We start from the raw sequence: 15,914 nt of genomic DNA on the forward strand, positions 1-15,914 counted from the left end.
GTAAACGCAAACCTCAATGTAGACCACGTCTCATACAAAAAAGGGTATAGTTTTGTTCACAATCATACATGGAACAAAAATTAGGGGTTCATTTGCTTTGATGGTTAACAAATCAACACGATTTTGTTAAAATGAGTTTCGGCTAAGATTAAAACCTGCTGAAACTGGTTATTGATGCATGAAACTCCTAGATTACTTACTAACAGTGATAGGCGAACTTGTATGAACTTGAATTTAAACCAAACGAGCTCTAAAACTAGTACCCAAGGCAAGATTTAACGGATGAATCTGCTGAAACCCAGAAAAACCAACCCGGAATGCCCAGAATGACAAAACAAGCCCAGAACAACCATTTTAATCCTCTAAAGCATGCCTTCTTTATTCTGATAGACCACAAAACGACAATAAAACTTAGAAAATGCATTGATTTTCAATCCCAAAAACTAACAACTCAAAAATAAAAGGCATGCTTGGACAAAATGAACTTTAAAATCCAACTTTTTTCATTCCTAAGAACCAATGCTGTAACCCGAAACCTAGAACTATCTTTCAATTAACAGAAAATAACACTCCTCTTTGCTGCCACTTTTGGCATTCATTGAATCAAAACATGTAATATAATATGTAAAGGTAATCAATAACATTTCAAAACATTCAAAACTTTGCATTAAACACAAGAGATCGATCTAGCATGCATCATGGACTCCACTTTCAAAGTTTGAAAGTATATACCTTCTTATTTAAAATTTCTAAAATTTCAATTGAGTCTTTAAACACCTAAATAAAGCATTTTCACTAATTGGCTCCTTTGTCAATCAAAATGTTAGGTTGCTATTTCGGACATTTTGGTCTACTAACTCTCACTTGGCATTCCGGTCTTTCACCAATAAAATTAAGCAGTCCTTAATGGCTTACTTCATGTGTATTCCCTTGTATATATTTTTATTTTTCTGTTTTTGGTTAAAATGAGTAGCAACAAATACCCCCTCTTTACAATACTTACAGAGCAAAAATCAAAGTTTTGCATGGTGAGCTTGTAAAGAAAAGTGTCTACCTGATTTACTGGGTGAACAAACCACCCAAAGAAAGGTCTCATGATCAGAGGTGACCTTTCCTTTTTCAAAATTGGTTTATTTTGTGAGCGACTTGCCAATTTAAAAAAACATGGTTTATTTTCATAGGAGACCTGCTCATTTAAAAAACTAGTCTATTTTGCGGGCGACCTGTCCATCTAAAAAAACATGGTCTATTTTCGTAGGCGACCTGCCTATTTGAAAAACTAGTCTATTTTGCTAGCGATCTGTCCATCTAAAAATACATGGTCTATTTTCATGGGCGACCTGTCCATTTCAAAAACTGGTTTATTTTATGGGCGACCTGCCCACTTGCAATTCTAAAAAGAACTTCAGTAAGTGTCCATGCTTTCCTCTAAGTGGTCTACTTTCACAGGCGACCTGCCCATTTTAAAATTTAAAAGCTAGTCTATTTTCACGAGTGACCTACCCTTAAAAAAAACTGGTCTATTTGCGCGGATGACCTGTGCTTTAAAAAAAATGGTCTATTTTCATGGGCGACCTGCCCATTCAAAAGTTGGCTTTTTTTCATGAGCGACCTCCCCTTTCAAAAACTGGTCTATTCTCACAGGCGACCTACCCATAAAAACTTGGTCTATTTTGCGGGTGACCTGCCCATCTAAAAAAACTTAGTTTATTTAACAGGCGACTTGCATATCTAAAAAAACTTGATCCATTTTGCGAGCAACCTGCCCATTCTGCAACTTCAAACTAGGATCAAATCCTTTTGTATTTTTCAAAAATCAAAACAAAATACCCTTTTAGGGTAAATTCTTAAAACAAATGCCTGGTTTTGGGTGTTCACACCATATGGGTCGAATCTCTTAACCTCTATTTAAAAATTCAACCGCCCTTCCTCTTGATTAGCAAATCATGTATCAATACTATTTCAAATTTTGAGGTTAAATCATATGCAATGCATGTTTTTTTTTTAAATATAGCCCCTCTATGTTTCTTCACAATCTCTGTCGAGGGTTGTAATTTCTGAGATTGTCACTCTTGCTGGCTTTTCTTTCGAGTTTAATTGAGTAAGTCTGTGTGAGTTACTAAAGCGTCAAGTTGCCTTGTGTGGCCTTTTTTTTGTGAGCTTTTAGGCCATGGAAATAACATCCTAAATTGGGAACAATTTAGAAACTTCTTGCCTTATGACAATGTCGTGTGCTTTTTTAAACACTCAAGACACACGCTTTGGGGTTTCATTATTTAGGGTGACTTCCCCAACAAAGAATTTACGAGATTTACCTTGTCTTTTTGAAAATCCGAGATTCGTTAATGTTATGTCAAATAACAATGTTTATGTAACTCTCATTATTCATATTAGTTTTTATAAAAGAAAAGTATTTCATCATGATGTTTGGTGTAGAAGATGGCCCATTTAGATTTGAGAAGGGTCAAATACTCATTTGAAGTCTTGTGTTTGGATTTTATCGACATGAACAATGACAAATATTTATTCATTTCATCATTACTCTCGCAACTAGTTCCTTAAGCGCTCCATTTGTCAGTCTTTCTCGCTTGCTTGATTAGAAAGGACTTTTCAAGGTATGTAATGAAGGTTGAGTTTCATTCCTAACAAAAAAAAAAAAGAATTCACAAGTTTAAGAGGTGTTTGAGAGTTTTAAATGCCTAAGATCATCATCAACTATTCATTAACTCTTTTGATGTCCTTGTATAACAAATAACATATAACTATGCCATATATTTTATCAATAAATCTTATTTCCTAAAACTGGATAGGAAACTCCATCGTAATCAAATAATGGCATATAATCATGATTTTTCATAAATCAAGAACTTTCAATATTACCAAGATCACATATAATTATGCCACTCTTTTCATTGTTAATCTTAAACTTAAGAAAGATATTAAAATTCATTGTCCATCTCAAATTTCGATTCAAAAGAAAGGTCAAGGTTTTCTACCAATCATTAGCCTCGTTATTTTCTTATTTCTATTTCTCTATCTTTGTAAAATAATGACATATAATCATGTCATTCATTTTGTGTTCACCTAGAAGATCAATATCCTCTTAATAGAGGCTATAATGCAAATCCAACTTTTTCTTTGATGGATAACCAATCATTTGAAGATGCCAAAGGTTTTATCATTGATACCAAAAGTCATGTATAATATCTTTTTTTTCTTTTGATTTTTTTTTAACTTGCCCTTGAGCATTGACTCTTAGCCTTGGTAGTGTCCTTACTCGATTAAAAACCTTTTTTGCCCCTCCTAAACTTGATAGGCATTTTCCTACCTTTAACCTTTTTATGGCATTCCAACATCAAAATTGATTTATCTTTAAGTGCGAGCAATTTTTACTTTTGGCTTCCTCACAGGCTTTCTTTAAGTTTTTCTGGATGCCTCCTAGTTTAGGGCTTTTTCACTTTTAGCCCTTTCTAAGTTGTTGGGCTTTCATTTTTAGCATTCTCTTTACCACTGATTCTAATGTTGTCTTCATCTTTCAAACAAAAATCCCTTATTTACCCCAGTGTGGGGTGTGATCCATGTCATGGTTTTTTTTTTGAAAGAAAGATTCTACTAGGCTCAAATAGGGATTGTAATAGATATATTTATTTTATAGATATAAAACATAATCTTTTCTCATTTCAAGCAAGATCGGTTAGGACTGATAAATTTTGATTTTATCGCCGTAGTGGAATTTTTTTTTACAGAGTTGTTTTGCGAGTTTTATGATTTATTATAAAAACTTTATTGTCTTTGTTCCGTGTAGCTTTCACATAACAAAAATTTGATGGTTAGGTCATTTGTTTGGTTTTTTTAGTATTTATTCATCTTTTAAGGAGTTACTTTTTAACATATCATTAATTTTCTAAGAATTGTTAGACAATAGTCAAATCTTAAAGACCTTCGCTTAAGAGGAAATTTGAGATCATTTTGCTAAATACACAAGATGTATTAAGAATGAAAGACCAAATTTTATTAATTCAAAGTAAAATTAAAGTAAAATGAGTACGTTATGCATAGTATTTCTTTACAGAGATAGAATTCACAAGCCAAAGCTAATCGTCTCCATCCATCTTGTTAATAATAGGGCTCCCCCACCGAACGCTTTTTTTTTACTACATAGGGGCCTTCGTAGTTGGGTGCCCATTTACTCTAGTCTTCGTTGGGCAAAGCTAAGATATTTTTAAGCACCAGGTCTCCTTTTTTGGAATGCACGAGGTTTGACTTTCTTATTGTATACTTTAGCCATTCTCTTCTAGTAGAGTTGGTGATGATAGATCACAACTATCCTCTTCTTAGTGACCGGGTTTAGCTGTTCGTATCTCACTTTTTCCCATTCAGCCTCTTCTAGCTTAGAATCTATCAATACTCTTAATGATGGGATTTCCACTTCCAAAGCCGTCACCGCCATCATCCCAAATACTAAAGAATACAAGATTGCTCATGTTGATGTTTTGATCACAGTGTGATATGCATGAAGGGCAAATGACAACATCTCATGTCAATCCTTGTAAGTGACCACCATTTTCTGAATGATCTTCTTGATGTTTTTGTTGGTAGCTTCTATAGAACCATTCATCTTTGGTCTGTATGGGGATGGATTTGAGTGTTTGATCTTCCATTTTGCGCAAAGCTTACTATCATTCTTTCATTGAAGTTCTAACCATTATTAGTCACTATCTTTTTAGACACTCCATATCGACAAATCAAATCTCAATTCAATGAATCTCCTTACCATATTCTAGGTTATATGAGCATATGAATTGACATCTACCTATTTTGTGAAGTAGTCAGTGGCCACTAGGATAAACCAATGCTTGTTACTGGCTTTTGGATTGACAAACCCAATTACTTTGATTCCCCACATCAAAAATGACCATAGAGACATCAAATTGAATGGGGAGTTGGGGGTGCATTTATCTTATTGCTATACATCTGACATTTATGGCATCTCCTGAAATATTCTATGCAATCCCTCTCAAAGGTCAACCAAAAGTACCTCCATCTTTATATGTATGGCCGTCATATGCCCGTTAGCATGGTTTGCACAAATCCCTTCATAAACTTCTTGGAGCGTCTTTCTTGCTTTCGTTTCATCCAGACATCTCAACAATGTTCAATCAAACAATATTAGTCTAGGGTCATCATTCATAGGGTTTTCATATCTATATTAGATGCCTTCCAGGGATACTCTTGGTGTTGGATAAACTATTTCATATCATGATACCACGAATTCTCATCCATTTCTTCTTCGACTGAGCAACAAAAAGCCAAACAATTTCTGACTTCAATACTTATGGGTTGTATTTTGTTTCCACAATCAATTTTGGTCATGAAAGCTAAAGTAGCCAAGACATTAGCAAACCGATTTTTATCTCTCCTCACATGAGTGAATTTTATCTCATCGAATTCCTCTGTTAGTTTAGACAGATATTCATAATACAGTCTCACATTCTCATCTTTTGTCTGTCATTCCCTTTTTACTTAACAAATTATCAGCATTGAGTCTTTATAGACGTCAAGTTGCTTCGTTTTCAATTACAATGCAGTTTCTAACCCGAGAATGCAAACTTTATACTCAACAGTATTATTAGTGCATTCAAACTATAGTTTGATAGAGACAGCGTATTGCTTTTTTTTAGGAGAAATTATCATTATTCCTGCCCCATTGTCATACACATTTACTACTCTGTCAAAGTACATTGTCCACCAATTTAGCTCTCTTTCTTCTTCTACTACCAGCACATCTTCATCTGAGAAATCAAAGTTCAAGGGCTTATAATCCTTGATTGTATTGTCTGCCAAATGATCAGCGATGACGCTTTCTTCATGGCTTTCCTCGTCATATATACTATATCATATTTTGCCGACATCATTTACCATCTTGTTATTCTGCTTGATAAGTGAGGTTTTTCAAAGATATATCCGAAAGGATCTAGTTTTGAAATCAGCCATATGGTGTAATACAACATGTACTGTCAAAGTTGTTTTATGGCCCATATAAGTGTGCAACAAAGCTTTTCCATCGTCATGTACCTAGACTCGCAATACGTGAACTTCTTACTCAAGTAGTATATTGCTCTCTCTTTCATACCATACTCATCATGTTGCCCGAGTACACATCTCATCCCTCTTTCATTTGTTGTAAGGTATAGGATCAGTGGTCTACCAGGTATCGGTGGAACCAATAACAGCAGATTTTGCAGATATCGTTTGATATTATCGAAAGTCTCTTGGCATTTTTCATTCCATACTCCAAGATTCTTTTTTTGAATCAGTCAAAAGATTGGTTCACAAGTTGTTGTCATTTGGGAGATAAACCGAGCAATATAATTCAAGCGACCCAAGAATCCTCTTACTTCTCTTTCGGACTTAGGAGTCGGCATGTCTTGAATCGGCTTCACTTTATAAGGCTCGATTTCAATACCTTGTGTACTTATCATAAATTCGAGCAATTTTCTCGATTTTACCCCAAATAAGCACTTTACAGGGTTCGGCTTCAACTGGTACTTCCTTAACCTTTCAAACTGCTTTTTTAGAGTCTAATAATGGTCTTCTATCCTTTTGGATTTAGCAATTATGTCATCCACACATAATTCAATTTATTTATGCATCATATCATGGAACAAGGTCACCATTGCCCTTTGATAAGTGGCCTCAACATTCTTCAACCCGAATGGCATCACCTTATAGCAAAAGGTTCCTCAAGGTATAATGAAAGTTGTTTTCTCTTTATCTTTGTTGGTCATTTTGATCTGACCGTATCCAGAGAAACCATCCATGAAGGAATACGTTGAGTTTCACACTACATTATCAACTAGGATATTAATGTGAGGCAACGGGAAGTCATATTTTGGGTTTGTTTTGTTTAAATCCCTATAGTCTACACATACCCTAATTTTACCGCCTTTTTTTTAGAACTATTACTATATTAGATACCTATTGTAGGTATCAAACCACTTCTTAAAAAATCAATGTCTCATTGCCTTTTTATCTCGGCTTTCATCTTGAGCACCATATTTGGGCATGTTCTCTGTAGTTTTTACTTCATAGGTATACTTTCTTCTTTCAATGGCACTTTATGTACTACGATGTCAGTATCCAGACCATGCACTGTCAAAGTTGTTGTCTGTCATTCCCTTTTTACTTAACAAATTATCAGCATTGAGTCTTTATAGACGTCAAGTTGCTTCGTTTTCAATTACAATGCAGTTTCTAACCCGAGAATGCAAACTTTATACTCAACAGTATTATTAGTGCATTCAAACTATAGTTTGATAGAGACAGCGTATTGCTTTTTTTTAGGAGAAATTATCATTATTCCTGCCCCATTGTCATACACATTTACTACTCTGTCAAAGTACATTGTCCACCAATTGAGCTCTCTTTCTTCTTCTACTACCAGCACATCTTCATCTGAGAAATCAAAGTTCAAGGGCTTATAATCCTTGATTGTATTGTCTGCCAAATGATCAGCGATGACGCTTTCTTCATGGCTTTCCTCGTCATATATACTATATCATATTTTGCCGACATCATTTACCATCTTGTTATTCTGCTTGATAAGTGAGGTTTTTCAAAGATATATCCGAAAGGATCTAGTTTTGAAATCAGCATATCTATGTAGGGCCAAGCAAACACATCGATATACTCACATAGTTGAGATCAAATCTTTTCTTTCACTAGTAGTGATCAGAGTCCCTATTTTTAACTCTCTTTTATCCTCCCCTTACTGATATTAATTGTTTCTAACTCTTCTTTTGTCAATTCTCGAACTTGCTCTAATTTTTTTACTAACATAGTGAATTCTTCTACATCTTCTTCTTTCCATTCAAAACCTTTTGCAGGGCATTGTGGTGGGGCTCAGAACTTAGGATAATAGACATCAGGGATATCTTGGCATGGGTTTTCTTCAGTTTTTCTACCACAATTATACTCGTTGTGCTTTATCAACTTTAGAAATTCGCCAGCCTCCTCCTTACTTATTGATTTTTTCACTTTCATACCTTTGACACCATTTATAACCTCTTTGTCTTTAGCCTATCGTCGTCTTTCTAGTTCTTCAGGTGTAAAACATTTGCCATTTTCAGTTAACCCATTTGTCATAACTTATTTTTGGGTTATTCCTTAAATTCACTTTTTTTTTCAAAATAAAAATAAAATAAAATAAAATAAAGGCTAACTATGGGGAGAAAGCAGACCGGGGAGGATTCTAAAAAATACATAAAAATCAAGCTGCAATTTTGGAGAAAATTTGAGGCCTCATTGTACACCATTATGCCAAAAAATAGAGAAATAATGTAGATTCAAGGTCAAAATTAAATGATTATTGGACGAATCTTCAAAAACATTAAATCCAAGAACATAATTAAATAATAGGCCAATTTGATTTAATCATGAGCCAAATTAAAGTTTGATTATGTTTCAGAATTAATTTGGGTTCAATGGACGGATTTAATTAGGTGCAAGGACTTAATTATACTTTAAATGGGTCAAATTAATTTTATTAGGGGCTTAATTGGTGAAAAATTAAGTTTAAGAGCCTAATTTGAGCTTAATTGAGAAGATTGGAATTTCAAGAGACCAAATTTAATTTTTACAAAGTTAATTTATTGAAATCATGGGGAAAATCCCAAGAAAACTAAAGTTTTGGAGTCAATTAGGGGTCAAATTGAAAACTTTCGCAGCCAAGGACCAATCTTTGAAAGGCACCGAATTATAAGGACCTAATCGGTTGAAATCAAGGATGAAATTGAAGAAATTGAAAGTTAAATGGTCAATTGAGGGACCAATTGCATAAATTCGAGACCAAGGACCAAAATGAAAAGGACGTCGAAATCTGGGCTAAAATTAAAGTTATTATAGGGACCAAATTGCATAAACATTAAAGTTTGAAGCCAATCAAGGGTGTAGATTGACACGATCAAAAGATTGATGTCTTCTCCGAAGTGTAGGAGTGTCGAAGTAATAAATAACCCGGCAAGACCGGGGTCGAACCACAGGGAGGTTAACTGTATAAACTACAAATAAAGAAATAGACAATAACAGAAAAAGAGTTGAAGAGAGCTTTGAGATGTGATATTGATGTAAGGATCTAAACAAATATAAAACAATTGTCAAGGTTAAAGGATCCACTAATGGTATTTCAAACAAGTATAGTATAAACTCTTTTTATTACTCAACTGGAAACCACACACAAAGGAGGTTCCACTCGGATTAGAAATTGTTAAAATGATTACATTAATTATCTTATTCGAGTAATGTCAATACTTGTAAATATTATCAGGTATTCATGGTGATAACTTATGTTAACAACAAATCAAGTTCCTTTCATAGCACAATTGTCGGTTATACCATACGGTTGGGCTATGAAAGTGTCGAGTATTTGTTGTACCAAGGGTTATACAACATAAATCTAGATTAACCATTTAACAAACAAAGTATTAAAAGTGAACAAGATAACAAATACAAAACATGTTAGTATCAAACATTAAAGTCCATGTTGAGTTTATACTATACTTATTTTTACACCATTAGTGTAACCTTTTCACCTTGACATAATAAACTTAACTAAACATAATGAAGAAGAGAAACATAGATAAACAAGATAAGAACATAATTATATGAGTATAGTAAAGGAAATGAAAAGCATAAACAAGAGATTAAGGAAAATATAACATGGAATAAAACTTGAACATTACAAAATACAAAGAAAGAGAGCGAGAGCAAGAGCAAGATCTTGATCTGAAAACCAAGATGCCTAAATGCATGGCAAATGCCTCCTTTTATAGGCCAAAATTCAGAACTATTGATTTGATGACTAATTGTTGAGTGGGTGGCCACATCTTGACTTGGTAACACTTCTTATCTTCATGTCTGTAGAAAACGTCATTGCTAACATCAGAATTTGAACAGATAGTCCCCATGAAAGTTCTGGGAAATTATCTCTGCTTTCCAACAAATCAAGAATCGGTGCATTTGGACTTCTAGAACTCGAGATATGGGCTGAACACTGAACAGTGTCTCGCCTGCAGGACAGATTCCGACTTCTCTATTGTTGCTACCATTTGAACTTGAAAATGACATTTTTAAATCTTGGACTCTTCATGACAGTTTTAGGCCTATGTCTTAGCTTTCCATACATATAAATCAGACCTAAATCCAAGTTCTAAGCTCCAGTTATGATCCAATAACCGAATGGTGTTTCAGTTTAGACTGAACCAGCATCTATTTTTTAAGCTTAGCCCTCTCTTTGTCTTCTCAATTTCAGTAGTTAAACTCATCAATCAATCATTTGATTTATTTGATAGGCTTGCATTTAAGATGAACATTTACCATAAATTAAAGGTATCTTATATTATTAGACATGTTATTATAAAATATGCTCTAGTTAAGGAGTTATTGATACTTTAAGTGCAAAATAATGATATAAAACCTTGATAAAAATGCACTTTTAAGTACTAATCATAGATGAGATAAATCAGAAATCGAAGGACCAAAATGACACCATTTTGGTTACTATCCATCTTCTTCTTCTTCAATTTTCTCTAAAATGACAGCTTAAGGAAGCTACTTTGCAAGTGCATTTAATGCCTCTAACCTCCACCAAATTTAATAGAACCTGAACTAAACTGATCACCTAACATTTGTCTACAACCCAATATGGTTCATTTAGGATGATTGACAACACAGCGGCCACGACTCCGGCCTAAAATGGTCAACTCAGACAGCCTTGAACTGTCAAATTTGACAGTTCATGGTGTATACTTTTAACCAATAATTGGGATGTTTTCTAGCCGAATCTAAGGCTGAAATTTTTCACCAGTGAAGACAAGATTATCCTCTTTCATCTCCTATAAATAAGGGTGGATTTCATTACCTGAGGATGAAAAAAAACAGGTCCAAAGTCCGTAAAAAATCAACCCTCCCCCCTAGTATTTTTCTCTTTTATGTCGTGTCTCTCTCTCCACCATGATCTCAGGCACACCACCTCAGCATTGCCATGAACAAGAGCGACCTGACCTTCTCCTCCAACTTATCCCACCACAGTGAACAATAACATCATCATTCTCCCACTCTCTCTCTCTCTCTCCTGAAGACCTTTTTCTTCTTTTTTCTCCCTCCAACACAGGCACCTAACACCACCAACGAAGCCACCGTCCTCTCCACCAACACAACCACAGACCCTCACCACCTCAGGTGGTCCTCCATCCCTGCCTTGCATCAGCCTTCCCCTCCCCCATCATCTTTGCATGCAGGACATGAAATAATTCACGTCCTACAACTGTTGGTTGTTGCCAATTAAAGGTCTTGGTCTAGGCTGGTTATGGCCCTGCCCAAATGGTTGGCCCGGTCTTGGCCCTAAAAAAGGAAAAAAGAAAAAATGATATGTTGGGCTGAGATTGTCAAACCCATTTAGCTAAGCCGGCCCAACCCATATTTTATAATACTATAATATTATATATTTTTTAAAAAAATTCCAAAAAAATCACAAAATTCTTTCAAAATTTTGTGATTTTCTAGCATGTTTTTCTACCAATTTTGCTTAATACTGGGTTGTATTTTTACACTGTAAGATAAAAATCTAAAATTAAAATACCTAGTTTTTCTGAAATATTTCTAAAACAAATTTAAAAAAATGAAAAAAAAAATCTTAAAAAACTTTTAAATCAATTTCTCTTTTTAAAAAGAAAACAAAAATATTTTGTTTTTATACATACGGCCAAATTCTAAAATGTTTTCAAGCATATTTTCATAAAAAAAACAAAAAATTGCATCTTTCTCATGTTTTAAAATGCAAAATGGATATCGTAATCAGTTTATGATTATCTATTAGGATTTGACAAAAATATCAAAAACTCTTTACCAATCTTTTTTTAGGGTCTAGATGTAGACTGTAATACCTGTGGGGTGTAAAACTATATAATAGAGTACACCCGCAAATATTAAAAATACAAGGTGTAAAAAATACGATGCTAAATATGTCTTCCCCTTGCACAACCAGTCTCTTACCCAGACTCTCGTAGACCATGGTTCCTAGTAACCATAATACTAAGTGGCGACTCTGAACTATAATCATAATTTTATGATTAAACCCGTAGCTCTTTCTTTTCCAACACACACACACACACACACCTCCTCAGGAGGCACGAAAAGCTTGTCATCGCTCTAACATCACCCCCGCGAAACCATTAATCTCGGTTTGTAATAGGGAAGAAGAGTCTCCGTAATTATGAGGCAGCGCATTATAGTTTCTATTGTGGGTAAAGGCATGTCTTATCAAGACAATCTTTGATGGACTGCTCTTCGTATGCTGGATCCTACACACTTTTGCTTCCTTCTCCTAGAAACTTATCATGCCTACGACATCATCCTCTTCCTTCTTCTCTATTTTTAAAAGAGCAAGAGTCATCAATTGTATCACCTTCTAGTGAAACTCCTTATATCCTTCAATGTTGTGTCTCATCGCTCCGTGGAACCTACAAAAATCATCATCCTTTCTTAGACTTGATTCACCTTTTACTAGCAAATACTCAGCTTGCATCAACATGTCATATAGCCTATCTATGATTTCCCTCAAAACTTGCCCCTTCCTTCCTTCATATTCCACAATGTTTACTCCCCCACTACTAGAAGCGTGATTGGGTAAAGGGTTAGAATTGATGTTAGGTGTATCCTTGAAAGTTATTCACCCTACTTTGAATAACTGCAAGAGTTTCCTCTTGAATGCTGAGTAAGTATCAATGTCGTGGCCAGGATTTCCGGCATGATACTCACAGGTTAGTTCTGGTTTGTACCAACTTGGGAAGGGAGGCTTAAGAGGTGGAAAATGAAGAGATGCCACATGACCTATGCTTAATAATTTTGGTTTATTGGTAAAGGTGGGAGTTATTCTTGGTTTATTTGATATGTTCTCTTTGGGTTGTTTTCAGTTTGGTTTTCTGAAGGGTTGGTAGGCTAGTTTATTGGAAAAGACTTGGCGAAGCTGATGTTGGGTATTTTGGGAGATAGGGTTTGGTAGCTTTCACTATGATAACTTTGGGCTTGGAAATACTTCTTACCCTTATATCCCTCTTCTATATTACTTACCTCAACATCCTTCCTTTTCTCAGTAAACCTTTTTTTCTAGGCAGGTTCTGATATTCAGACAACTCTTATCCCTTACTTTATTCTTTTAGCAATAACCATGACATCATAAAAGTGTTGGGCAGAGCTACCCATCAGGTACTCATAGTACAGAGATTTGAAAGTATTGGCGAACAAAATCACTTCTTTCTTTAACAAAAGCAGTTGTACATGCATTGCCTTGTTTTTCCATCTATGAGTATACTCTCTCACTGTTTCTTTGTTGCCTTTCTCCATTACCATCAAACTCGTCCGGTCTGGATAGATGTCAATATTGAGTTTGTATTGCCTTAAAAAAGCATTGGCAAGATCATTCCATTTCTTAACTCTAGTATTATCTAAAGTTATATATCAGCTTAGCGTGGAACCAATCAAGTTGTCTTTGAAGAAGTGGATGAGTAACTTGTCATTGTGTACGACCTCCATCATTTTGTTATAATATGACCTTGTGTACTTGACGAACTCTGGCACTCTAAACTCCTTGGATACCACTACATTCAGTACTGAGCATATCTCAACTGCTCTAACCGGGTTATAGACGTCAAACCCCTCAACAGTTGATGCGACCATATTATTTGATAGTTTTACCCACATTTACCAAGTATTTTGCCTATGTTTTATATATAAAATGCCTTGATGTTCTTTGTTTTATGTTTTAAAGGCACTTTTGGATGTAAGATTCAAAAAGAAGTAAATTGGAGATAATTGGCAGATTTGACCTCCAATCGATGTTTTGTGCAGAACTTGAGCTCTAGAGATCGAACCGAAGTGATTCTAGTGGAATTAGAAAGCTAACATCCATACCTTTCTGTACATATATGTCAAGAAAAATAAAAAATAGAAAGAGCATAGAGATCGTAGCCTTCAAAGATAAATCTCGCATTCTGCAAGTGTTGACCTTTGGTCATTCTGACTTGAATATCTTGAGCTAGAAAAGTCCATTTAATGCAAACTTAATTTTTTTTTATTCCTGACTCGAAGACCTATCATCAAACCAACATTCAATAGAAAAAAAGCTCATATGAGAGAGATATGATTTTTCTAAGATGCCATATGAATTCTGCCAACAGACAGGTTTTGTGAAGAAACAAGTCCAAATTACTTCCCAAAGCATCCAAACCGACATCCAAGTCTTTATTTTGGCAATTTAACTTTTATAAGTTAAAAGTCAAAGTTTGAGGATCTTATGTAAGGCTATTTCTCCTTTTTTAAGGAAAATAGTTTTTAAACTACTTAAATGTAAATTATCTACTTAAGTAAGGACTATTTTGTAGGAAGGTTTCCTATCAAATAAAAAGAAAGAGAGAAAGGAAGAGGGGATGGCTAGAAAGAGAAGGAAAAATGCCCATTTCCTCTAAAAACCCGAATTAATGCATTCTTCTTTCTTTTTTATTAGTTGTTTAATAGACATGCGAAGCTAAACTCTTTTTCTTGGTTGCAAGGACACAGAAACCTTTGGATTTCAAGAACTGTGAGATTTGTTTTACATTTTCTTTTCAGTTTATATGATGAATGAATATGTTTATTTTCCTATGTTTATTTCCTATGATTATTTATTTTAATTGCTAGAACAGACTCTAAGTTATTATTGTGAACAATCTATTACTAAGTTTGCTATCAAAATCGGAGTTGTGGTATATAAACTTGTGAAGCTACTTAGTTTAATAATTGTGACGGATCTATGTTATTAATCTTAGGGAGAACATTCAAAAAAATCAAACATGAACTGCGGACAATTATATTATCTAGATTAATCAATTTATCTTGTTCTTAAGGTTGTCATTGGATTAAATTACTAGTGCAAACACTATAATTGTTTGTTGGTTATGGTTAATTATATGGCGGATCTATTAACCAACCAATGTTAAGAAAAGATAAAGATTCAAAATATAAATTGATGTTCCGTTTCAATGATCGGTTCTGATTTCCATAGGTGAATGTTTACTTGAAACCAAGGTTTGTTCTCTTCATAGTTTTATTTATTTATTTAATTTTGCTTAATTGTTTAATTCTACTATAGTCTAGATACTCTCAACCCCCCCCCCCCCAAATTACATAACTTCTAGCATAAAAATCTGAACTAGAACTTCCTTGTGGGATCGACCCTTTACTTGCTCTATACTATCTTGTTTATTAGGGTAATTAATTTGTGTGATCGCGACATCGCAACAACAACTCTAAACTTTTCCTCCCAAGTAGCCCACTTATCTTGTTCAGGGTGACCAAAAGATTTAATCCCGTGGGATTCCCCTATAGTTAGATCTATAATGGTTTGCATCTAAGCAGACGTAATTGGGTGAGTCATCAGAATGCTCATCGTTCTTTGTGATCTAGCGATGGGATTTGTCTCCAAGTTTTGTGGGTCAATGATAACTGAGGTTAATAGTGACGGTTGCAAAATCGGCTACTGACCGAATGTCCCTTCCCATACTGCGCTCGCATGAGGTGCTCGAGTAAACTAGTCATCCGAGCCATGTTACTTTTAACATCGTCCAGCTCTTTTTGGTAGTGAGCCTCAAAGTGGGCTTTGTCTTTATTTTCCATTTTTTTACAAAGCCTGGTATTGTAAACTTTAATAAGGGGACCTATATTTTGAATACATGATAAGCACATTCCAAATTTCATAAATACAAATGCATATAGATGCATAGTTATGCATGATGATGCATGCTTGGATGTGGGTTAGCCAAATTTCTAGACTGGCATATGGCTATCATTTGGGTAAGATATTTTTATCCTTTCATAACTAT

This window comes from Populus trichocarpa, chromosome 13 (genome assembly GCF_000002775.5).
Source record: "Populus trichocarpa isolate Nisqually-1 chromosome 13, P.trichocarpa_v4.1, whole genome shotgun sequence".
Lineage (NCBI taxonomy): Eukaryota > Viridiplantae > Streptophyta > Magnoliopsida > Malpighiales > Salicaceae > Populus > Populus trichocarpa.